The sequence below is a fragment of the Elephas maximus genome, chromosome 23 (assembly GCF_024166365.1).
Source record: "Elephas maximus indicus isolate mEleMax1 chromosome 23, mEleMax1 primary haplotype, whole genome shotgun sequence".
NCBI classification, from domain to species: Eukaryota; Metazoa; Chordata; class Mammalia; order Proboscidea; family Elephantidae; genus Elephas; species Elephas maximus.
Window position 1 is genome coordinate 28,665,876 of NC_064841.1, and position 25,475 is coordinate 28,691,350.

Below are 25,475 nucleotides of genomic sequence, written 5' to 3' on the forward strand. Positions count from 1 at the left end.
AGCCGCTGTTTCTTTATAAATTGGGGTCAATCATGGCTACCAGCTGCAATAGGTGAGGATTAGGTAACACAGGCAAAGCTCCTAGAACGGTGCCTGGGCACTTGGCAGCTCGAGTACCTGATAATAACACTCTCTGAGTTCATAGAGTTGGGTTATAAAACTTTGGAGAAGCGAGCATAGGAGCCCGGGACCAGGAGCGAGGCCCAGCCGCCGGAGCCCTCCTGCCTCGCCCGGGCCGCCAGCCTGCGCCGAGACTTACCCGGGACCCGGCACCGCCTCGCTCCACCCCCGCGAGGCCAGGCGAATCCGGGCGGCGGCGCTGCGCCGAGCCCCACTGGCCCTCCCTGCGCACCTCCCTCCTCCCGCCCCGCCAGCTGCGCCCGAGGCCGGAGAGTCTGTCTAGACCGCGCAGGTGCCCACGGCCGCCCTTGCCCTGCAGGTAGGCGACGCGCCGCGGCCGGGCGCACCGGGCTCCCGCAGGAGCTTGGCTTCCGCTGCCCATTCCCTGCGTCCCTCCTCCCGCTCGCCGAGAGCAGCTGGCCACTTCCCGCCCAACTTGGACGGGACCTTGGCAGCTGAGTCTGCGGCGGGCGCCAGTGCCGCTGCGGCCTGGCGGACCAGCCTCCCTCGGGGCCCCAGGAGCCGCCCGTGCACGCCTTCCGGCCCAATTCCTGCAGAGTTAACGCGGAAAACTTCGGCGTGCACTTCTGCCTAGGCCGGCGGCTGCTTAGAGCGCGGAGCCGCGCTGGGCTCAGGGCTCCCCTTCCGCCGCCGTGGGGCCCCCAGTGCAGTGCTGCTAGGGTCTCCAGGTCTCCTTGCGCGCCCCTGGCTCTCCTCGGAGCTCGTTGACACAGGCTCTGCGTGCGCTGTGGGATGACAGGGATGGCGGGCGCAATGGGACTCGCATCCCGGACCAACCAGGAAGTGCTGCGTCCCGAGGCTTAGAGCACGCCAGATGCGCTGTTCTGGGCTTGTGGCCATACAGCTGCTCATCGCTAGGCCCACGATGTGTTGACGCCGAGGTGGGACGGGGGTGCAGGAGCTAGGAGCAGGCATGTGTTAAGGGGCTTGTTCTCCTCGCTCGGATTCACAGTATTTGGGACATATGTCCTGGGATCCAGGAGCGCCGCCCTTCAGACCCTCGACAGGATTTTGTGACGCCCTTCAGACCCGCCCTTGTAGAATCAGTCTAGAGCTACCATCGCGCCTATATTTGCTGTTTATTGTAATCCTGGATTATTGCCTTTTTAAAACTTCCTCTGTGAAGCATTAAATGCAAGGACCACAGAGTTACTGCGTTTGATCATCCATTGTCTTTCCGGAAAGGGGAGTTCCCTTAACTTTTTCAGCCCAGGCTTGCCATTTCAGTTTAGATAGCCCTTTGAGGGCCCAAACTAGGTGCCCAGAGAGCCCTATGTGGGGTAAAAAAAAAAAAAAAAAGTGGGGTAATTATGGTGGAGTAATGAAAACTTAAAGGAATGAAAAGAATCTGCAGTTCTAACTGTTAACAGATGCCACCTTTACACACGAGTATTTGAATAAAAATCTACTTCAGTATTAAATGCTTTGTAACATACACAGGAGTTTGTACACAGCCTTTCAGTGTTGTTTTAATTTATTGTATGGGCTCCCAGACTGTCTTCTTAGGATCTAGTACCATTCTCAATCCACATACGTGCGATAGCTAAGGCTTTGGGGAAAAATGTCTTCACCGCGTTTGTCCCACAGGTTAGAATATCCATGTGGTGCAGTGGTTAAAAGATCGGCAGTTGGAGTACACTAGCCGCTCCTTGGAAACCCTATGGGGGGCAGTTCTCCTTGCTCCTATGGGGACGCTATCAGTTAATGGCACCGGGTTTATGGTGATAAGTACTATATAATGGTCATATAGGCTTGTTGATTCACTTATAACTAGGTAGTGGGGAACTCTGCTCTTTGAAAGTGTATGTTTCTTAATGAAAAACCATCGTTATAAAGTTTATCCGCCTTTAACTCTTACAGGGTTCATGGTCATGATTTTGTTGCAGGCTATAGTTTCCTCACTAAGCGCGGTATGAATTCCTTCTTAGAACTTTAAAGAAATGCCTTTTTAAAGAGGAAAGATTAAAAGCCACTTTCTGTGTTTAGTTAAATCTGATCTCCATCAAGAAAGGCCTAATAAATTACAACTGAAATTTGTGTATAAGGGCATTGTGAAGTTTAGCTATCAAGGGGGAGGAATAGGTAAGGGTTTAGTAGCACCTCCCTAAATGAAGCTCCTTCAGCGGTTTAGTAGCAGCTCTCTAAATGAAGCTTGAGTTTAACTAAATATTTTGATCAAGCTAACTGCTGGATGTAGGAGTTTCCTGTCCACTTCAGGTGTTTACTGAAGATGAATGAGGTAGGACCAAGTGCGTAAAATGTGGCTCTTTAAGCTTGCAGTGAGACTGAGTCACTGTGTTCATGAGAGAAGCAGCCAAGTAAGGCCAGGTTTCATGTGTACAATCCACTAAGTCTTAGCACCACAAAATAAAGTGATGTAGTCTCCTGCTGCGGTGTGGTTAAAGGTTGCAGAGTTGAAACTGGAGCTCAAGACCTGAATTTCCCCTACGCCTGTCGCATTTCTGATTAGAGAGGGAATCATACAAATTGTATGCTGCAGTGGGAAGGCATTTCAATTTGTTAGTTCCCCTAACTTCACACTGCAATGTAAAAGCTGGATCTCAGATGTTTGTAGCACTGGGTTATTGAACAACAGTGTCCCTTATGTAAGTGTTCCATACCGTCATAAGCTTTTTTTTCCCTTCTGTTGTTAAAATTTTCTTAATTTTAAGTTTACTGAACAAACACCAGTGACAATAAAATGATTTACTTGTTTGACACACACTTCTACGGTGCTTACTAATAATTTTAACACTAACAGTTCTGTTTTATAAACATGAACGTATCTAATCCTCGAAACAACCCTGTGAAGTAGGTAATCTTATTATGCCCATTTTACAGATGAGGCCATTTGATGCACAGCAAGATTACACAATTAGGCATCCCGAACCCAGAGTTCTGGCAATGCCATCTCTCTAGGAAAACATTACCTGTGATTATTCCGTCCCCTCACAAATCAGTTGCTTTCAGGGCTCTGTATTCGCACCTTGTCCTTGTCCTCAGGCATCAATACTTCGAAACAATTGCAAATTATAGTGCGCCTCAGATGATCAGTTCAACTCCCTCCTATTTCAGAAGAGGAAACTGAGGTCAAACTTATGTCCAGAGGTGGGAGTGCAGGGGCAGGGTCCTGGAGACCCTCTATTGAACCAGGCCTTCACTCTTGTTTGTGGCGTGGGTAGGACTGGGATCACACAAGGGTCTAGGGCAGCCAAGGCATGTGTTTGGGAGGGGAGAGGCTATTTGCCAATTGACAGGGAAACGTTTCAGTATTTTAGTTATTGTTATGGTCACAACTAGAGCTAATTGGTTGAATAAGGGTCCAGGTTATGTCATTGGCTGACAGTGGAGTAGCTTGTGGCCAGCTCTGGGCCACAGGAGGTCTTACTGATGAGGGCTCCAGAATCCCAGATTCCTTTCCCGATGGCTGCTAATGCTTGTGACCCTGGGCTCCCCTCTCCAATGAGGGGAATATTTTATTCTGCACTCAATCATTTTTTGAGCTTTTTGGATGTAGAGTTGGGACCTTTTGGAAACCTCTGATGCACAAAAGAAAATCAGCCAAGAGCAACATGGAAATAAAAATAACTTAATTTAGGCGGTTCTTTTGTTGGAAGAGACTTAGAATTTTATATTAAGAACAAGAAAATAGAAGTTCAGTAGTCAACGGTGGTTTTATTTTTTTCCAAGTAGGCTCTTACAGGTTGTATGTTTGGATGAGGGACAACAAGGACCAAAGGTAGGGAAAGGAAAGTGGTGGAAAGGGAGGAAAGAAACATACAGAGCAAGGAGGCAGTGGAAGAGGGGAGCACAGAAGTAGAAGTCAGGGTGCTAAAGTATTTGCCAATTCTTTATACGCAGCCTTGAGTTTCGGTGTGTTCCCTCTTAACAATGCCTGTTGAAATATCAAAAGTGATTGAAAATTATCTTTCATTTATCCTGAAGTGGTCTTAATGTTGCCTAAACTGTTGCTAATTGCTAAAGTTTGGAGACAATAAGATAACAAGGGAACGTTTAGCGCCTGCTTGGGATCTCCAAAATAATCCAGTCTGTTGTTGCTTATACCGTTTTTATAAGGGTGAGTTTTATATACAGCATATTACTAGAATCACTGGGTTTGTAATTATGTTGTTTACTCATCTGCCTTCCCTGCAAGAGGGTAAGGTCCTGGAGGTCACAGACTGCGCCTTTGTCATTTTTGTGTCTCCAGTGTTCATTGTGCTCAGTGGATGTGAGCTGAATGAAAGGGCTTGTTTAATGGATGAAGGGAGATGGTGTACTTCATTTTATTTGAAATATATCATATAGATATTTTCAGAAAAGAAAATTCTTCATTGTTCATGTTTTACTTATTTGTTCTACTGTGCGAATAAATTCCTAAAAATAAATGTGTAGTTGTGGATGGACAGCCTGTGGCAGTTTGGATTAGCAGTTCTACTCATTACACTGGCCTTTGTCTGGAGTGTTTTCTACCCGAGTTCTGAGGTGAGGTTAGGGTGAGAGGTCCATGGCTTGGAGCAGTGAAACAAGTCCAGATATATGATACAGTGGAGTGTGAAGGTGCAGAATCAAAAGTGAGAAATGTGATAAAAAAGGGACAAGAATAAAAAAAAAAAAAATTGAAGGTAAAATTTTAGGTATTATTTAAATCGCAGCACTATTCTCACTTTGGAATAGAAATGTGAAAGCTAGGGTAAGGGTACATGATTTGAGTATGAAAGTATATTTTTGATACATACAGCTGTGATGTCAAAAAGATTTTTAGAAAAAGAGGGTGGGAAGGAATCCAGCCAATATCCTATTATCCTAAGGCAGAAAAAAAAAAAAACCTGTTAGGATATTGTAGATGGTAAATATTTCAAAGCTAGGAACGTGGAGCAAAGACTGTAACCCTGCCACTCATCCTAACCCCAAACTGTCACTGTCTTTTCTGAAAATGCAAGGTGATGCTTCTGTGACTGTGTAAACCAGCTCTGTGAGGTTTGTAAGGGTCAGGTGGGCCTCACAGAGCCTTCACTGGGAGATGTAGTGTGTAAGTACCTGGGCCTACCAATCAGAGAGCTTGGGTTCAGATCTTGAGGGCTCTAGCATGGTGTGGCCTAAGACAAGTAACTTAAAGATCCTTTTGTGCCTCAGTCTCCCATCCGTAAATTGGGTATAAAACTAATAGCTACTGCACAGGGTTGTTGGGAAGACTGAAGGAAGTAATGCCTGGAACATAGAAAAGGTACAATAAACGTTAACTCCCCCCTCCCACCCCCCCGTCCCAAATCCGACAGGAGCTACATCCGTTAATAACCAAGTAAACTGGACTTAGTACTAGAATGGACTTTAAGGTGAAGCCCTATGGAAATATGGAGGAGAGAGAGATTCATTTTAACTGGGAAGAATTCTTGGGTGACAGTGGGGTTCTATGAGGACCCTGTGGTGAGAAGCAATAGGAAAGCTTCTGGCAAAGCTGGCGACAACCACAGAGGGTGAACTGCGTGCATTTGGTGATTATACTTTTAAGATATGTTTTGACATTAGCTACAGAATTAGATTTTTTTCTTAATTCACTGTGTTTGCAACATAACATTTAATAGGAGAAAGATAATTTACATCTCTTTACCAATGGGTGTATGCATAGAGGTGTATTTTTAAAATGTATTTACAATTCAGAAGCAGTAGGGTATACTCAACACAAGAATGAACTAGTGCATGCCAAGTTGGAAAACACCCCCTCCATTGCCTTCTTTAGCTTCATGTGAACAAGAGAAGACATTACTGGCACTATCAGCTTTATAAGGGCGTGGGTAATACACATCTGGGGCAGTGGTAGACCCAGGTTAAGTTCCTGGCCAGGACGTCTCTAGGAAGAAAGGTCTGGCAATCTGCTTCCAAAAACCAGCCAATGGAAACCATGTGAATCACAAGGATATCATTGTGTATGGAGTTGCCATGACTGGCTCCATGGCAGCTAACAACAACAAGACATATTCATGTGAATTGTGGGTAGAAGCATACACTGTTCATCAATAATCTAGATCAGCTCTTTTCAAAATCTTGTACAAAATGTTGTTCCCCATCCCTACCTGCAAGAACACTTTTTCTGAATGAACTTGTCTGTGAAATTCCAGTTTGTGGGACACCTTATAGTCAAAGCTGTTTGACAGTTGCTGCATGGGTACAGTGAGCCAGCTCTTTGGCTCCCACCTTTCCCCTCTTCCCCACCTTCTGGCAGCTGCTGCTCACCAGTTGCTGGAAACTTAGGGCTCCTAGAAGTAGATGTAAAGATGCTGCTATACCCTCATTACAGGGAAAAGACTAAGACTCAGAAAGGAGAAAGAAAAGAGGAAACAAACAGTGCTTTAAAAGCTTTTTGCCACGGTTATGCTGACACTGACTCGTACTGAGAGCCGATTTTTAAATTTTCAGGAATTTTATAAGCCAGTTGTTAAATACAGACATTATCAAAAAGCAAATTATTTAATGTTTAGATTCTAAACTTACATTAAGTAAACTCTATGGAAATAAAGGTAATAAATATCAAAACCATCGCTTCTCATTTACTGTTATCTATGCTGTTGAGGTTATTTGCATCTTTTGTGTCTTAATGGTGGAGATAGTATACCTTCTGTGCAACTCTTCCAACTGCTCATTCAATGACATTATGCTGGTAGTTTGAAATCAGCCACGTGGGAATATTTACACCATGGAAATTGGCCTAACACAGTCAGGGTTTCTCTCCCCCTCCCAGCAAGGTATTAAACATTTGCCAGCATACCACTGACCTTTGCCCATATGGACTATCAGAGCTTCTTCACTCCCCATATCTTTCTCAGTGCAACCAATGAGATTTGCCCAGTTCTTTTCCTTTAGCTGTCATAATGGTTCTGAATCTGAGGATGTGGTTGGGCAAAAGGAATATACCTAGTTATATAATGTTCTTATCTTTCATTTCCTATGAGCTGACACAGTTAGAGTTGGCACCAGATGTTTTAGCTGTCAACCACATTTATGTTAAACTTTGATTTTACTTTTTTGTGGAGACAGGATTCTTTTGATATTTTACCCCTAGGAAGTACCCCCTACCCCACCCCATGGTAGTTCTATGGTCTACAGAATTCTACAGAATCAATCATGGTAGTTCTATGGTCTACAGAATTCTACAGAATCAACTGGGAACTTATTAAAATTCCCAGGTTCCACCACAAACCTTCTAAATTTGGATTCCTGGATTCTTTTGATATTTTACCCCCTAGGAAGTACCCCCTACCCCACCCCAATCATGGTAGTTCTATGGTCTACAGAATTCTACAGAATCAACTGGGAACTTATTAAAATTCCCAGGTTCCACCACAAACCTTCTAAATTTGGATTCCTGGGGGGAGTGGGACACGAAATAGTATTTTTTAAGCTTCCTGCTCAACCCCTCCTGTGGGTTCACTGCCCAGGCCTGGTGCCTTCTATGCTTTGCTCAGGATCAGTCAGCCGGGCTGCTGGGCCCTGGCCACATTGCATGGGAATCTTGGTTTTTACGTTCGGCTTCACGTTCTGATCGTGTGAGATCCTGGAATCCAGAGGCTGGCTCTTTGCTTCATCAGCCTGCCTCATGCCAGGGCCTAGATTCCTACCCAAGGAGACAGCTCTGTGTAGCGGAGGGAGATAGCGGGTGTGCTGGGTTTGATTTCTTCTTGAGCCTCTGTAAGAACTTGGTACGTGCAGGTTTTCACCTTTCTGAGCTGTAGTTGCCCATCTCTGGTGATTGTCAGGAGCATCCTGGGTTCATTACAGTCATTCATTACTATTACTGCAATTGGAACAAGGGCTGCTCTCAACTAATGGGAGTTAAACATGAGTAGCTTCCTATGAAAATGTCGCCTTTCCTTTCTGGGGGGCTTGATTCAGCTGCACGTATTTGTCCTGTGGGTGAATAATCTATGATAGACCCAAAAAATAATCTATGATAGAATGGATCAATTAAACAGGAAAGTAATGTAAACTAACGTAAAGTCAAGTAAACTAAATGTGGTTGATTTTGGGAGTCTCAGGTTTCCCCCCCCCTTTTTTTTTTGTACTAGGGGTGTTTTTGGCAGGTGTGCGTGTGTGTGTATTCATGTGTCACTCTGTGAGCCATCACGCGGCTAGAAGTGCATGTTGGAGGAGATGTTTGTTTTGTCTGATCTCACCAGAGTCCCTGGGTGATGCAAACAGTTAACATGCTCGGTGCTAACTGAAAGCTTGGAAGTTCAAGTCCAGCTGTAGGCACATTGGAAGAAAGGCCTCGTGATTTATTATGAAGAATCAGCCAATGAACACTCTATGGAGCACAGGTCTACACTGACACACATGGAGATGCCATGAGTTGGAGTTGCCTCAGTGGCAACTCGTGGCGGTGGCGGATCTCACCAGAGGACATGGGATGAGCTTGATTAATGGTAAAGTAATTTGTGCAGATCTGTTCCCAGGAAGGTCAGTAAGGTTGGCAGTGCAGCCCTTATCCTGTATTGCAGCAGTCCCTGCTTATGCTGGAGAATTTGTCAAGGCCAGAGTCTTTCAGTATCAATAGAGCGTTCAGCATGTGTTAGTGAGTCTAAGAGTGGGCCCGCCCACACAGAGCTTATGACCCAGTGCAGGATCCCAGTCTAGGTGGTGATTCACCCATCCCAGTGAAGACAGGACTGAGGGCACAGCAGATTCCTCCCAGGCCGCCTGAGGCAGGCTGGTCTTTTGTAATGATAAAATACTTCGGTTTTTCTTCATAGAGATTTTCAAACTGTTCTGTGTTTCAGGGGTGGGCTGAGAGTGGGGGTGAGATGTAGAGGGCAGGGTTCTGGAGTTTCTCTAAACTCCACATTCCTCCATAGTTTATTCTACTTGGCTTCTTAAGAATAACTTTTGTTTTAGATTTACAGAAAAGTTGACAAGACAGCACAGAGTTCCCATGTTTCCCACACCCAGTTTCCCCTATTATAAATGTCATACATTAGTATGGTACATTGGTTACAATGAATGAACCATACTGATACATTAATGTGTTATTACTAAAGACCATACCGTATCTGGAACCCTGGTGGTGCAGTGGCTAACAGCCTGGCTGCTAACCAAAAGGTCAACAGTTTCCTTGGAAACCCTATGGGGCAGTTCTCCTCTGTCCTATAGGGATGCTATGAGTCGGAATCAACTCTACAGCAAGAGGTTTCGTTTTGGTTTGTACACTGTATCCAGCTTTCGCTAGTTTTCCCCAATGTCCTTTTTTGGTGCCAAGATGCAGTCCAGGATACCACATTACATTGAGTTGTCACATCTCCTTCAGCTCCTCCTGGCTGTGATAGTTCCTCAGACTTTCCTTGTTTTGATTACCTTGACAGTTTTAAGGAGTACTGGTCAGGTATTTTGTACCTCTCATGTCCCTCATGATTAGACGGGAGGAAAACCATAGAGGTAAGTGTTAACTCTCATGACATGATAGCAAAGGTACGTACTATTAACATAACTTGTTCACTGTTGATGCTGACCTTGATCACCTGGCCAAGGTAGCATTTGTCAGGTTTCTCCACTGTGAAGCTACTCCTTTTTCCCCCTTTTCAATACTGTACTCATCAGGAGGACATCACTATGTGCAACCAGGGCTTAATTGGGCGGGGAGGGAGTTATGCTCCTCCTGCTTGAAAGGGGAGTATCTGTCTACTTAAAATATTTGGAATTTTTCTGCATGGGAAATTTGTCTGTTCTCCATTTATTTATTCAATCATTTATATCAGTATGGACTCATGGATATTTATTTCATGCTTTTGGTTATTATCCAGTACTGCATTATTTATTTATATTCAGCTTTTTAAAGATTTTATTTGAACAAAAAATTTCTGCTATTTAAAAATGCTAGAGAACTATATTATTTTTAAAATATTTTCCCTCCTTTTTTCCTTTTCTACTTTAAATAGCCTCTTTCTTTCTCTCTCTTTTTTTATTCCTTGGGGGCAATAAGTAAGTTGCCATTTAGGATTTAATTACGCTTTCCTTTTTCTTTATGGAACCCTGGTGGCACAGTAGTTAAGTGCTCTGCTGCTAACTGAAAGGTTAGCAGTTCAAACCCACCAGCTGCTCTGTGGGAGAAAGACATGGCAGCCTGCTTCCATGAAGATTTATAGCCTTGGAAACAGTGTGGGGCAGTTCTACCCTGTCCTATGGGATAACTATGGGTTGGAATCTACTCAGCAGCGATGGGTTTTTCTTTTCTTTCTTTCTTTTGCAGAGGTCAAGTTAAAAAGGTAAATATTGAAGTTGTTATTTTAGAGTGGTAGAGAACAAAAGGCATCCTCCCCGCCCCCCCCCCCCCCCAGCTGCCCATTGCTTACTGAGTTTGCACTCAGCGCTTTAAATTATTGCTGAGTTAGCCTATGGCCTATAAGGAGATTTATAGTTGTCTGTCTTCCCAAAACCACTCAGAAAGTTTAATAACATGCAGAGATTTGAGAATAAATTTTCGCCTTCCCCCCCACCCCCAGATTTTCCTTTAAATAAGAAACTTTGAAAATGCTACTCATTTCTTACTGCTACAAGAATGGCGTACTTGTTACATGGACTTGGGCAAGTCAGTCGTACATGCTTTCTGTTTTCTAAAATGAATCTTCTTTGTACAATTTTTTTTCTCTACTAAAGAATACAATAAATAAGGCATATATAAGTTTATATCTCATCTCTTTCTAAAGCATCTAAAAGTATATAGTAGCTTTTAACATGCTTATTGGCCTGGCTAAAAATAGGCGGAAAAATTCTAACAAATTTTATTCCTTTTACTTTTCTTACAGTTGGACATTTTCTTTAGAATTTCTTTAACTAATTTTGTTCTAAGGTCCAGTGTTTTCTAGACATTCTTGTTTCTATACCAGCTCACAAATGCGGAAACACTTTAGAGAGTCGTCTCAGTCTCAGGCAAGTTCCTCTTTTTATTTTTTTCAAAGTTGTGGGCAGGCAATTATATTCAGAGACCAGATGACCTGGCCAAGTGGGGCAGAAAGAGACCCAGGAATCAGGTATTGATTAGTGGTTTAGTGTGGGGTGGGTTACCCATGCAGCCTACTGTTGAGGCCAACTAAGGACTCAGTGTTCCTCTGAGGAGCAGGAGGCCTTTCCTAGCATCCTGAGTCTGTAAGTGGCTTTCCTAGCTTGGGTCTCAGCAGATTGGCCCATACCACAACCTGGGCAGGGTCTCTGAAAGCAGACTTGAGACCACAGGTCAACTCCTGTGCAGGAGCTGAGCCTTGAGACCTGGACAGCCGGGCCTGGAGAGTTTACCGTTGCATTCAAATACAGGATAACTGTTAATTTGAAACATGATGAGAAGTCATTATTGTACTGTATGGTAATTAAGTACAAATTAAGCATAAAGGATAACCACTTCACATAATTGAGTCTAATTAGAATTATTTTAATGCAGCCAAAGCAGAAATTTAATTCTCATTCTTTCTCTTCCTCATCTCAAATCAGGATTAGAATTTAATTATGCCCACGTTGACACTCTTTGCTGATTTCATCCAGAATATATTTCTCAACTTATTTGTTCATTCATGAAGTCATAGACTTTTAATCCAATGTCTTCTATACAATAATGGTATTGTTACACCTTTGTTTCCTGGATTCAGGAACTCAGGAAAGCTGTGAAATTCACCCTTAATTTAAAATGACTGTGTATTCAATGAGCAGAGATGATCAGAAAAGACGTACATAATTCATTTCTCTTCCTCAGCCAAGCTGAGTCTAGGGTAGGGAGGGACAGCATTACTTCAGATAAGGCCGGGGTTTCATTTGACCTTGTGGTCCTCAGCCCCACAGCCCCACAGCCCCAGAGCTGGTATGGAGCACAGGTGGTATCACAGTCCCAGGGCAGAGAGGTTGAAGACACCCCAGCTGGGAGTGGTCCCCTGGGCTCATCAGCTACCTTGTTCCCTCAGAGGGTAGGCCAGGAAGGTATTGTTTCCCTAGCCAGAGACTTGATTTTCTACAAGGTGTAGACCCATTGTTAATGCTGCAAAAATGAGTTTAGAACTACTTTGGTAGAGGATATTTAAGTGATTGAAATTCACTAAACACACCCTCATCATTAACTTTATATTGTATCCCACAGCATTTTAATCAACCTACTTCGATCTTGATCAACCCACTTTCCTGCCATTGCTGATTATGAAACAATGGGACAGTCTTACTCAAGTATGGGTTAGTGTTACTTGGACTGAATGGCCTAAGAATGTTTTCCTTCCCTTTAAAGTTTCTTTAAGTTTCACGTTTTAAGGGTCAGCGATACTTACATTTATATATCATTTTACAAATGAGTCATGGAAAATGTGTTTGAAAATTATTCTCACACGACAGCCATTGTGAAACTTACAAGGAAGAATGGTACTTAAGGTATAATGAGTCTCTAAAAAATTCTAAAGAATTTTTGAGGAAATAACAATAAAGAATAAAAATTGAGGTAATAACAATAAAGAATAAGAAAAAATAAACCCTTAAAAAATTTAGTCAACTTCAGTTTTAAGTAGGAAGTCCAAAATAAATAAGTGAGAAAGTTAGACATTTTATTCACATTAATGCATGCCAGATTTTTCACATTATTAAGATTTTTGCATCTATTTTGGTTGAAAGCTGCTCACTTAACAATATATGCATTTAAAAGAAAGATATCCACATTATAACACATTTTTTTTTTTAATTGTGCTTTAGGTGAAAGTTTACAAAGCAAATTAGCTTCTCATTAAACAATTAATGCAAATATTGTTTCATGACATTGGTTGCCAACCCCATGATGTCTTAACACTCTCCCCTTCTCAGCCTGGGGCTCCCCATTTCCATTCATTCAGCTTTCCTGTCCCCTTTTGCCTTCTCCTCCTTGCCCCTGGGCTGATGTGCCTATTTAGTCTTGTATACATGGTTGAACTGTGTGTGTTATTGTTCATTTAACACTTGCTACTCCTCGCAGGTGTTTATGCGTGTTTATAAATGGCCCAAATTCACTATAAGAAACTGGTTGTGCTAGGAAGGACTCCGCACTGGTAGTCAGGACAATTGAGTGTTGGTTTTGACTCTGCAACAACTTAGTGTGACCCTGATGAATTTGTTGTTATTGTTGTTGTTAGGTGCTGTTGAGTCAATTCGAACTCATAGCAACCCTAAGTGCAACAGAGTGAAACACTGCCTGGCTTTGCACCATCTTCACAATTGTTGCTATCTCTAAGTCCAATGTTGTAGCCACTGTGCCAATCCATCTTGTTGAGGGTCTTGCTCTTTTTCGCTGACCCTTTACTTTACCAAACGTGATGTCCTTCTCCAAGGACTGGTCGGTCCCTCCTGATAACATGTCCAAAGTACATGAGACTAAGTCTTGCTTCGAAGGAGCATTCTGGCTGTACCTCTTCTACGGCAGATTTGTTCATTCTTCTGGCAGTCCATGGTAATTCAATATTCTTCACCAACACTGTGATTGAAATGCACCAGTTCTTCTTTGGTCTTCCTTATTCATTGTTCAGCTTTTGCATGCATGTAAGGTGATTGCAAACACCATGGCTTGAGTTAGGTGCACCTTAGTCCTCAAACTGACATCTTTGGCTTTTAACACTTTAAGGAGGTCTTTTGCAGCAGATTTGCCCAGTGCAATGCATTGTTTGATTTCTTGACTCCTGCTTCCACAGGCATTGATTATGGATCCAAGTAAAATGATATCCTTGACAACTTCAATCTTTTCTCCGTTTATCATGATATTGCTTATTGGGCCAGTTGTGAGGAGTTTTCTTATGTTGAGGTATACTTTATATATTAAAGGCTGTATGTAATCTGATCAATTTATTTCAGCATATTTCACCAGTACGCTGTTCTGTTCCAGATCCTGCCTTCTAAGTCCATGAAGAATTACCCTTAGTCTTGGCCACCCCCTTCAGAAGTTCACAGTCTAATCAGTGGCCCTCACACTCCAGTGTGCTTCGTAATCCCCAGGAGGCTCATCAAAACACAGTGCTGGGCCTCCCCTCGAGTTTCTGATTCATTAGGTTTGGGCTGGGCTGAGCTTATGCATTTCTACAAGTTCCCAGATCATGCTGCTGGTTTGGGGACCGCAATTTGAGAGCCACTGTTCAAATGGTTTAGCTGACACATCAGTAACCACCCTTCAAAGTTTGAATGCTGTGGAATAAGTACAAGTAATGTATAGTGGGAAGCAGCATGTGGGGTGTGGCAAAGTGGGTTGAAAGATTAATTAACAGCTGGAGATCTGAGAAGCCCTAAAGGAAGAGGGAGAGATTCAACAGGATCTTGAAAAATTGATAAAGCCTGACAAGGTGTTTTAGCGGATGGCGTCATCCCAATCTCTCGACGGGAGGGAGGGTGCAGAATGAATGTATATGGGAGTGGGGGATAGTTTAGCATTGGTAGAATGTAGGGTTGTCGTGGGAGAAGGAACAGCCAGAAAGGTGGAATTGAGAATGAAAGAAGTGAAAAGTTAAACTGAGTCAGTTCTTGGTTTTTGACTTCGGCAGCAAAGGAACAACATGATCAGTGCCATGCTTAAGAAGAGCAACTCTGACAATGTGATGGATAGCTTGGGAAGAGAAACTGCGATTTTGGAGAGCCAGTTGGTGGTATTGGGCAGCCTAGTACAGAGCCCATGTATGGGCTGAAGAAGAATGGGAAGATGGGAAAGATACAGCTGTGTGGTGGATCGACAGTAGAAGTCACAGATAGGGTAGTTGATTGGTTCCTTGGGATTAGGAAAAGGGAAGGATCAAGGGAAATGAGGGTTCAAGTCTGAAGTGCTGGGGAAGAAAGATGGTGGCTGGAGACCTCAGGGGAAACAGGTTTGAATAGCAAACTAACCTTTTAGGGCCTTAAGTTTCCTTAGAAAGGAGCTGGACCTGTTGTTCTTAAAGGTCTCTTTAAGCTCTAATGTTTACTCTCTTTTTATGATTGTAATCAATGTTTAGAGGGTTGTTGGTTGTCTGAAGTACTATAAAATATATTTGTACAAAAAGCAAATGGCTTACATATGACAGGTACTCATATATTTGTTATTGGTTGATACAGGTTAATCATTAGCTCTGAAATGCTTACATCTGCAAATAGTCTTCTCTTTTAGCTCTTCTTAATTTTGTTTATAGTTTTCTTAGTTCCTCCTCCCATTTTATGTGCTATGCATGTAAACATTTTTTGGGTATGTGTTCTATGTATATATTTTAAGTAAGTACAGCAGATACTTAAGCCTTTCTTTGGCTCTTTCTCACATCATAATAATCATACCATCTATTGAGATATGTGTGTACAATCTTGTCTTTCCCACTGGCTTACAAGCTCCTTTTGGGTAAGGACCATGTCTTATTCATCTTTGTCTTCCTCGCTGCACTAATCATAAGTCCTTGTAAAAAGTGGCCAGCAAATGTTTCATGGATTGGATTCCATCTCTGAGTAAAAGTAAATTACAATCTGTCCTTCAGGGAGAGACCAAATGCCTCAGGCAATAAAAATTAATAGTTTAAAGGGAAATGGAAATCCATGTATCTTGGAAGGTGGAAAGAGGAAAGGTGTTTATTTTAGTAGACTCTTGAGAGTGAAGTAGAGATATTCATGGACACTTTAGGGACAAGAAATAGACTCTTATGAAAACTAGGAGTGCGTTCAGCTCTGCCCTAAATTAGCCACTGAAAACTCTGGGCTAGACCGTTGTACCCTGGGCCTCAATTTCCTCATTTGTGTCACTGAGGTTGTAGTAACTTACAGGTTTTTGTAATTTACTGGGTGGTGTAAATGGTTAATACACTTGACAGCTAACCAAAAGGTTGGTGGTTTGAGTCCACCGAGAGGCACCTGGGAAGGAAGGCCTGGCAATCTACTGCTGAAAAATCAGCCATTGAAAACTTTATGGAGCCACATTCTAACTCTGGCACACGTGAGGCTGCCATGAGTTGGAATCAACTTGACAGCAACTGGTTATATAACTCTCTGAACACCCATTTTGGGAAGCTAAATAGGAAGGGAACTGCTTGAGCAAAGCTTCAGAGATGGGGAAGAGTATGTTCTGAGTGACCAGAATATGACATGCTAGTCATGGAGGGACAGAAGATGAGGCAGGACAGGAAGGTAGAGGCCTGGTCTCAGAAGGCCTTGCCTGCTAAGATAAGGAGCTTGGATTTTGTCTTATGACAGGAAAACTCTTAGCCTGGGACTTGTGCAGAAACCTGTACCAGGTGATTTAGTAGGGAATGCCATACATGGAACATGACTAAAGAACCAGGGAGGAAACCAGGGAAGGAGACAAAGCCAGTACAGGGAAGCATTGAAGGTCACTATGAGTTGGAATCGACTCAATGACACATAACAACAACAACATAGGCAACTGGCTGCTTGATCCCAAGAGACCTTCTGAGAAGTCTTATGACATGCATCTCAGCACAGTCCATCCAAGAGAAAAAAGGGGAAAGCATTTATCCATGTTTCTTATTTTCTATTGATCAAAAGCATTAACTACCCCATACTTCTGGGTTGTGTATCACTGCCAGGCAGATCATAGGCACCACCTGAAGCTCATCAGAGGAGCCTGGGCTACAGAGGCTGGGTCAGGTTGTACCTGTGTGAAACTGGTTGAAGTCTTCATTGGTGCTACAGCAATGGAGGCAATAAGAGGTGAGTCTGAGAGGATTTGACACTGCATAACAGGTGGCCAATACAGAGAACTACTGAGGGATTTTAAAGGACCCATATAATCAGATTTATACACTGGTGAGCTGATAAGTGTTGAACATCTAGCTTTCTAGAAAAAAAAGTGTATGTGTGCACATGTATGTCCATGTACTTTTGTCTGTTATAAATTTTACTGATATAAAGGGTGTGTAGCACACAGTTATAAGTAATAATAAAATATACGATACTCTTTATTGTAAATTCCATGTAGCCAACTGATTCTCACAGAATTTTTTTTGGTTTATACTGAATTCTTGTATTCATAGCCAATCTATGGTTACAATTGATGAAAGAGGCTAGTTGTGACATTAGCGTTGGTTGTTTTCCTTTACGGAATGGAGTAAGATGAAAGTGAAACAATGATGTCATATTTCAGAACTTCCCTTGTTTTTTAAGGCATTTTCTTTATAAATTGGATAGTTGTTTTTGAATACTGAAAGAATATTTCCTCAATTTTTTTGATTTATTTCTAATGTAACAGCTACAGGAGCAATACATTTCATTACATTTTCTCCATGACTTCCTTGAGGCTAGACCATCAACAAAACAAAAATCAAGCTGCGATTTGTAGTATTTACCATTTTCTGTGTGCAAAACGCCCATCATGGCCAATTTCAAGCTACAGGAAGATGGAGGTGGGAAGAGATGTGCCCTAGCACAACGTTATATAGTATCTCTGCCTCACAGATAAAATAGATGTAAATAACCTTAAGAGCACCGACAACAGTAAAATGTAGTAAAGTAATAAGGAACTGATATGCTTGAATATTTATTACCTTTGTTTTGAGTATAATTTATTTTAAGTTTGTATAAGTTTTTAATACTGTATTTTTATGCAAATAACACACAACTTCTGCATTTGTTTGCCTGCTGTACCCTCCCTCCATGGGGCACCCTCACAAGTGCTGCCGTGGCAACCCTTTTCCACATAGTGCTGTAAAAAAATTAGCATAGTGTGCTTATGAAAATACCTCAAGGGGGGAGGATGAGGCTGGCAAACAAATGCAGAAGGCGCATGTTCTTTGCGTGAAAAACGGTAATCACTATGTTTAACAACTGACTCACAATATTCCTGAATTTAACAACAGGCCCAACCCAACACTGGAATCATATTTTTAGATTTCTTTAATGTATGAGCCAGACTAGCATACTGCTGAAGTTATATTTTTAGAAGATCACTTTGGGAGCTATCTGTAGAAATGTTTTAAAGGGAAATGGTCCAGAGACAGGGAAAAAGTACCTGAACTGGAGCCCTGTTGTTGTTGTTTGCTGTCCAGTCAATTCCAACTCATAGTGACCCTACAGGACAGAGTAGAACTGCCCCATAGGGTTTCCAAAGAATGGCTGGTAGATTCGAACTACTGACCTTTTGGTTAGCAGCCTAAGCTCTTAACCACTGTGCCACTAGGGCTCCTCCACATGTATAGGGGTTAGGATTCCAACACATGTTTTGGGGGCACACAATTCAATTCATAACAATGGCCATGGGCCAAAAGAGTTTGTGGGTGAGACTCCTGCCCAGCCCAAGCTACTAGTGCCCTCCTGAGAATGGGGTTCGTGTCAAGGGAACCAGATGCCAGGCCTTGTTTTTGGGAGCTTGCAAGTCTGGGAGAGGAGGCTCTAGAAAGGTGCTGGAACCTGGTGCGCACCCTACTGTGATGTCTCTGTCTCCTGTGTCACCAGGAGCCTCGGGTTACTGGCTTTGTTTTTCCGTGACCCACAGAGCCAAGGGAGAAGACAACACTCTCCACTTCTTCTTGCAGCTTCTCGCTTGGCAGCCTCAGCTGTCCAGAGTTAGGCAGGGAACAGACAGCTTCTCTTCCCTCTCTTGGTTTGCCCTCTGGCAGCTTCCAAAAGTCTATCTGAAGCCACTTCTCCCCTGTAGATCGGCTGGTACAGAAGACAGCCTGAAGACCAGGAGCCTCCCAGTCCATCTGCACACCCAGAGTATCTGAATCTCACTTCAGAGCCATCCAGCCCCCTCTACTCTTAGTAGATAGTCAAGTGGAGTAAATACAAGGATGAAAGTGGTACCTGGTGAGTGGCTGTTCCAGTAACTGAGCTATGGACTATGGAGGGCAGCTCATATATGGCTGGACTGTGGGACAGGGAAAGAGGATGGAGTTGAGATTCCAGGTAAAGTTTAATCATATTCTGTTTTGAACTTGAAGGAATAGGTGCTGTGGAATATACATGTGGATTCGGGAGAGAGGGAGGTCAGGAATGGCACTATTGGGAGCGGTAAAACGTGGGTAAAAAAAATGGCTGAGAGACCCCCTTCCCCAAGAGGACATAGAATGAGAAGCTGTGTAGTGGAATGGTAGACTAGGTGGAGTTTAGAACCTCGAGGAGCACCAGTGTTTAAGGGATGGTGTCAGGAAAGGGAGCCCATGTAGCAGATTGAGGAATGTCCAGAGAACTCTGAGGGGAAGGAAATGGCACAAACAAAGTGGCTGAGACACAAACGATTGTGGGGTATACTGGGAGCAGTTTGGCCCATTGTGTTTACGCTTACAGTTTCCCAAGTTTATCTATTCAGAGTTACGATTATGTTAACCTTGCTTCCCTTCCTCCTTAAAAAAAAAAAAGGAGTCAGACTCTGAAGTATTTTAAATGAGCCAGGGTCAGTTTATAGTGTTAACACTTTGATCAAGCCTTTTGTAGTCAGCGTGAGGAGAAAACAAACGTCGGCTTTTTCCGGCTTGGTGTCTCTTGCAGTGTTTTTTCATATTAATCACTTCATTTTCCTCTTGGCCACGGGCCTGACATTTTTTTCTCTGATGGTTGTCAGCTGCCTGGTGTGTCAAGCAGTTTTTCACTGTGATACAGGGCCACAGGGGAGCTCAAGCTGGCACAGTTACTGCCAGGAGAGATTATCCAATAAACAAGGTAAGCATGTGCTTAGGGCTTCAACAAAACAGGGGTACCATTTGTCCAAAGCAAAGACCCATAGATGCCAAGCAGACAGATACAAGGAAAAGTGAGCACACAACAATGACTCAAGAAAGGCTCGATTCATTATCCTTATTACATACGGAAGTAGATTTTGTTCAGCAGCTTAGTTGTGAAGAAATCACTGAAGAATTTGTAAGAGTAAAGAATAGAAAGAAATGTTTTTAATTATAACATGTCAGATATGAAAGATCTATCTAAAAATAAAATACAGTAATTTGTTGTAATATTTGTTTGCTGATCATTAAATTTTCTTTTATGACATATTTTCATTTATAATTACAGCATTTATTATGCAACCAGCATCAAAATTGAAGTATGAGCCATTTAAAGCTAAATTGGCGAACATCAATCTTTCGTTGTGGGAAATCAATAGAATTTTACATTGATTATTGAGACAGCTAAGCTCACTGACTCATTTTCTTTGTTGTAGAATATGTGGGATATTCTCTTTGTAGAAAATGTGGTATATAGCAAAAATCTTAGCACCCTGCATCCACTAAAAATTTTATGACCCAGTTCATCTCATTCTGCCAAAATGGCATATGCACTTTTGTGTTCAATTGCTAATATTATAGTTGCATTTAAAAAGAATTTACGTCGTGGATAGCTAAGATACATACACACATTTACATATACATGTGTATATCTAACTGACATATCCCGTTTGAATGCATGAGTAAGCAGAGGAGGGGGCACCACAATTATCAGTGTTAAGGGCCCTCACATGCCTTAATCTGGCCCTGGTTACTGCCCAAAGTGTGTCTCACTCTTGGTGGTTATGTTCAGTAACATCCAGAAATCCCAGTTCTACTGAAATGAATTATAGGCTTTAAAATGACCGTGTGGTTTGCGTTTAGCAAAAATATACCCCAGACCTATACAAGGGTTGTTGGTATTGGGAGAAATAAGCTGACGCCAACAAGAAAAAAAATAAAAAGACACTACCTAAAGAGATAGTAGAGAGAATTTTCTACATCACAAATCTCTTGAATAAGTAGATTTGGTTGTGACCACAGGCTTGACATATGAAATACTATTCCGTGGGAATTAAAGTTAGTGGCTTTGTGAAGGTATTTACCACAGACTTGAAAACTTTTCTCATATTCTTTTGACAAAGCAGAGCAGTATGGAGAAATAAAGACAGGCTTTTTCTGTGACTGTTTATCTGCTCTAATCCTCTTAAACACTTAATGTGTCCCCATGCACATAGCAGAGAAATGAAACATAGCTAATCCTGGTGGTGTAGTGGTTAAGCACTACGACTGCTAGCCAAAAGGTCCACGGTTCTACTCGACCAGGTGCTCCTTGGAAACTCAATGGGGCCATTCTACTCTGTCCTATAGGGTCCCTATGAGTCAGAATCGACTCAACAATGACGACAGGTTTGGTTTTGGTTTTTTATACCTTATAAAGGAAACCTTGGTGGCGTAGTGGTTAAGAGCTATGGCTTCTACCCAAAAGGTCTGTAGTTCAAATCCACCAGGCGCTCCTTGAATACCCTATTGGGCAGTTCTACTTTTTTTTTTTTTTTTAATTAACTTTTATTAAGCTTCAAGTGAACATTTACAATTCCAATCAGTCTGTCACATGTAAGTTTACATACATCTTACTCCCTTCTCCCACTTGCTCTCCCCCTATTGAGTCAGCCCTTTCAGTCTCTCGTTTCGTGCCAATTTTGCCATCTTCCCTCTCTCTCTATCTTCCCATCCCCCCTGCAGTCAAGAGTTGCCAACACACTCTCCAGTGTCCACCTGATTTAATTAGCTCAGTCTTCATCAGCATCTCTCTCCCACCCGCTGGCCAGTCCCTTTCATGTCTGATGAGTTGTCTTCGGGGATGGTTCCTGTCCTGTGCCAACAGAAGGTCTGGGGAGCATTGCCGCCGGGATTCCTCTAGTCGCAGTCAGACCATTAAGTATGGTCTCTTTATGAGAATTTGGGGTCTGCATCCCACTGATCTTCTGCTCCCTCAGGAGTTCTCTGTTGTGCTCCCTGACAGGGGAGTCATCGATTGTGGCCGGGCACCAACTAGTTCTTCTGGTCTCAGGATGATGTAGGTCTCTGGTTCATGTGGCCCTTTCTGTCTCTTGGGTTCTTAGTTGTTGTGTGACCTTGGTGTTCTTCATTCTCCTTTGCTCCAGGTGGGTTGAGACCAATTGATGCATCTTAGATGGCTGCTTGTTAGCATTTAGGACCCCAGACGCCACATTTCAAAGTGGGATGCAGAATGTTTTCATAATAGAATTATTTTGCCAATTGACTTAGAAGTCCCCTCAAACCATGTTCCCCAGACCCCCGCCCCTGCTCCGCTGACCTTTGAAGCATTCATTTTATCCCGGAAACCTCTTTGCTTTTAGTCCAGTCCAATTGGGCTGACCTTCCTTGTATTGAGTGTTGTCTTTCCCTTCACCCAAAGCAGTTCTTATCTACTGATTGATCAATAAAAAACCCTCTCCCTCCCTCCCTCCCTCCCTCCCTCCCCCCTTCGTAACCACAAAAGTATGTGTTCTTCTCAGTTTTTTCTATTTCTCAAGATCTTATAATAGTGGTCTTATACAATATTTGTCCTTTTGCCTCTGACTCATTTCGCTCAGCATAATGCCTTCCAGATTCCTCCATGTTATGAAATGTTTCAGAGATTCGTCACTGTTCTTTATCGATGCGTAGTATTCCATTGTGTGAATATACCAGAATTTATTTACCCATTTATCCGTTGACGGACACCTTGGTTGCTTCCAGCTTTTTGCTATTGTAAACAGAGCTGCAATAAACATGGGTGTGCATATATCTGTTTGTGTGAAGGCCCTTGTATCTCTAGGGAATATTCCAAGGAGTGGGATTTCTGGGTTGTATGGTAGTTCTATTTCTAACTGTTTAAGATAACGCCAGATGGATTTCCAAAGTGGTTGTACCATTTTACATTCCCACCAGCAGTGTATGAGAGTTCCAGTCTCTTCGCAGCCTCTCCAACATTTATTATTTTGTGTTTTTTGGATTAGTGCCAGTCTAGTTGGTGTGAGATGGAATCTCATCGTAGTTTTAATTTGCATTTCTCTAATGGCTAATGATCAGGAGCATTTTCTCATGTATCTGTTGGCTGCCTGAATACCTTCTTTAGTGAAATGTGTGTTCATATCCTTTGCTCACTTCTTGATTGGGTTGTTTGTCTTTTTGTGGTTGAGTTTTGACAGAATCATGTAGATTTTAGAGATCAGGCGCTGGTCTGAGATGTCATAGCTGAAAATTCTTTCCCAATCTGTAGGTGGTCTTTTTACTCTTTTGGTGAAGTCTTTAGATGAGCATAGGTGTTTGATTTTTAGGAGCTCCCAGTTATCTGGTTTCCAGTTCTACTTTTTTCTGTAGGGTCACTATGAGTCGGAATTGACTTGGTAGCAGTGGGCAAGACCTTATAAGGACCTCTGGTGGCACAGTGGATAAGCTTTTGGCTGCTAACCAAAAGGTTGGCAGTTTAATTCCACCAGTGCTCCTTGGAAACCCCATAGGGCCGTTCTCCTCTGTCCTATAGGGTCACTATGAGTCAGAATGGACTTGACAGCAGCATTTTTTTTTTTTAATACCTTATAATGGAGCCCCATGGCACAGTGGTGAGAGCTCGGCTGCTAACCAAAATGTCAGCAGTTTGAATCCACCAAATGCTCTTTGGAAACCCTATAGGGCAGTTCTACTCTGCCCTGTAGGATCACTATGAGTCGAAATCAACTTGACAGCAATGGCTATGTTTGTTTATTATACCTTATAACAAGAGCCCAGGTGGCATAGTGGTTGAGTGTTTGGGTGCTAATGGAAAGGTCAGCAGTTCAAATCCGCCAGCCGCTCCATGAGAGAAGACGTGACAGTCTGCATCTGTAGAGATTCACAGCCTTGGAAACCCTACGAGGGCATTTCTACTCTGTCCTACAGTCTTGCTGTGGCTAGGAATCAACGCTATGGCAATGTATTTGGTTTTTGTTTTTTTATATCTCATAACTACCACCCATCTGTCAGTTCGGTATACTGTGGTGGCTTGAGTGTTGCTATTTTGCTGAAAGCTATGCCAATGTTATTTCATGTACCAACAGGGTCACTCATGGTGGACAGGTTTCAGCAGAGCTTTCAGACTACGACAGACTAGGAAGAAAGGCCTGGTGATCTACTTCTGAAAATTAGCCAGTGAAAACCATATTGATCACAATAGAATATTGTCTGATATAGCACTGTCAGATGAGCCCCTAGGTTGGAAGGCATTCAGAACACACAGTAGCCATAATAATAAACTCGAGCATACGAACTGCGGTGAAGATGGTGCAGGACCGGGCGACATTTCGTTCTGTTGTACATGGGATTGTCATGAGTTTGACCCAACTCAGCAGCAACCAACAACAGTACCTTATAATGTAGCAACTTCAATGTAGAAGTCTACTACTAGGGAATGGGACAACTAAAAAAAAAAAGAGTCCTTATATCAGGAATTGTTTGGCTACTAGTATCAGAGACCCCAGATAGTGGCTTAAACACACAAGGATTTATTCTCTCATGTAAAAGCAGTCTGGAATTAGGCAGTTAAAAGCTGGCACGATGGCTCCAGAAATCATTGGCTTTCCCCAGCTGCCATCAGTCTGCCATCGTCAGTATGTAGCCCTTGTCCCAGATGGCTGCTGAAGCTCCAGCCATCATATTGACATTACAGGCAGAGACTGGAGGGAGAGGGAAGAAAGCATTGCCTTTTTAAGGGCATGTCTCAGAATTCCAGCACACATATCTCATTGTCCAGAGCTTAGTCACATAGCTGCACCTAGCTGCAGGTGTTGTGTTGAATTCAGTCTATACCTCTAAATTATTATAAATCTCATCTAAAAATTAATGAAATCACAGTTTTCTCTTCTCCTGGCCATTATTGCAAGAGATTAGGGGAGAGCTCTTGCAAGAGTGAGATTCTTTAGTGTCTTTCTGAATAATTCTATCAAAATTGTCCAATGCCAAGAGGTCTTCCTCTGTGCCTTCTCAACGGTAATAACTGTAACACCAGTCAGGGTTCAGCTACAGAAACAGAACTAGTAGGTTACGTACATTAAGGGTTTTATTAGAAGAAATTGGCTTACTCAGTTGTGGGAGCTGACTAAGCAAACCAGAGGTTCGTAGGGCAAGCAGTCAGGAAGGGGAGATCAAGCAAGCAGCCTGGAACCCTGTGAGCACGAGCTGAAATGTGGAGGCTCTGAACTCAGGAAGGGTGTAAGGCCTCTTTTAAAGGGCTTCCAACTGATTACATCAGTCCCACCCAGGATAATCTCCCTTCTCATTAACTTAAAGTCAAGTGATTGGGGACTTTAATGGCAGCTGCAAAATCCCTTCACAGTAGCACGTAGATTAGTGTTTGATTCAATAACTGGGAAAAGATGTGTATGTGTTACAAAAGGGCTGCTTTCTACCTTCGTTTCTCCACTTCTCTAGAGAGAATATCCCTGTAGTTCACCCTAACTGAAAACACAAGAAAAATAATTTGGGGGAATATAGTTCAGCCTAGCACATCACAAAGCCATCACACACCACTATTTAGTTGTCAGAGAGAGAAGGTCAAAACATGTCAATGTTTCTTCAGTTCAGGTGTTCTGGCAAAAGGTATGTGGATATTATGATTATTGGCTAAAATAAGAGCCTGCTATTAATTGTGTATTTTAA

The 25,475-nt window shown here is 42.6% G+C and overlaps 1 protein-coding gene across 2 annotated transcripts in view; it reads left to right on the forward strand.

Moving 5' to 3' along the window:
• Nucleotides 1-288: 288 nt before the first annotated feature.
• Nucleotides 289-25,475, forward strand: part of PLD1 (phospholipase D1) — a 227,897-nt gene continuing 202,710 nt past the window's right edge. Inside the window, exons 1-2 of one of the 2 annotated variants that reach the window (XM_049867115.1) lie at nt 352-439; nt 16,665-16,788. The gene's annotated coding sequence lies outside the window, so the exon portion shown is untranslated. Of the gene's footprint in view, nt 440-16,664; nt 16,789-25,475 lie in introns of both variants that reach the window. The other variant, XM_049867117.1, reaches the window with a different exon arrangement.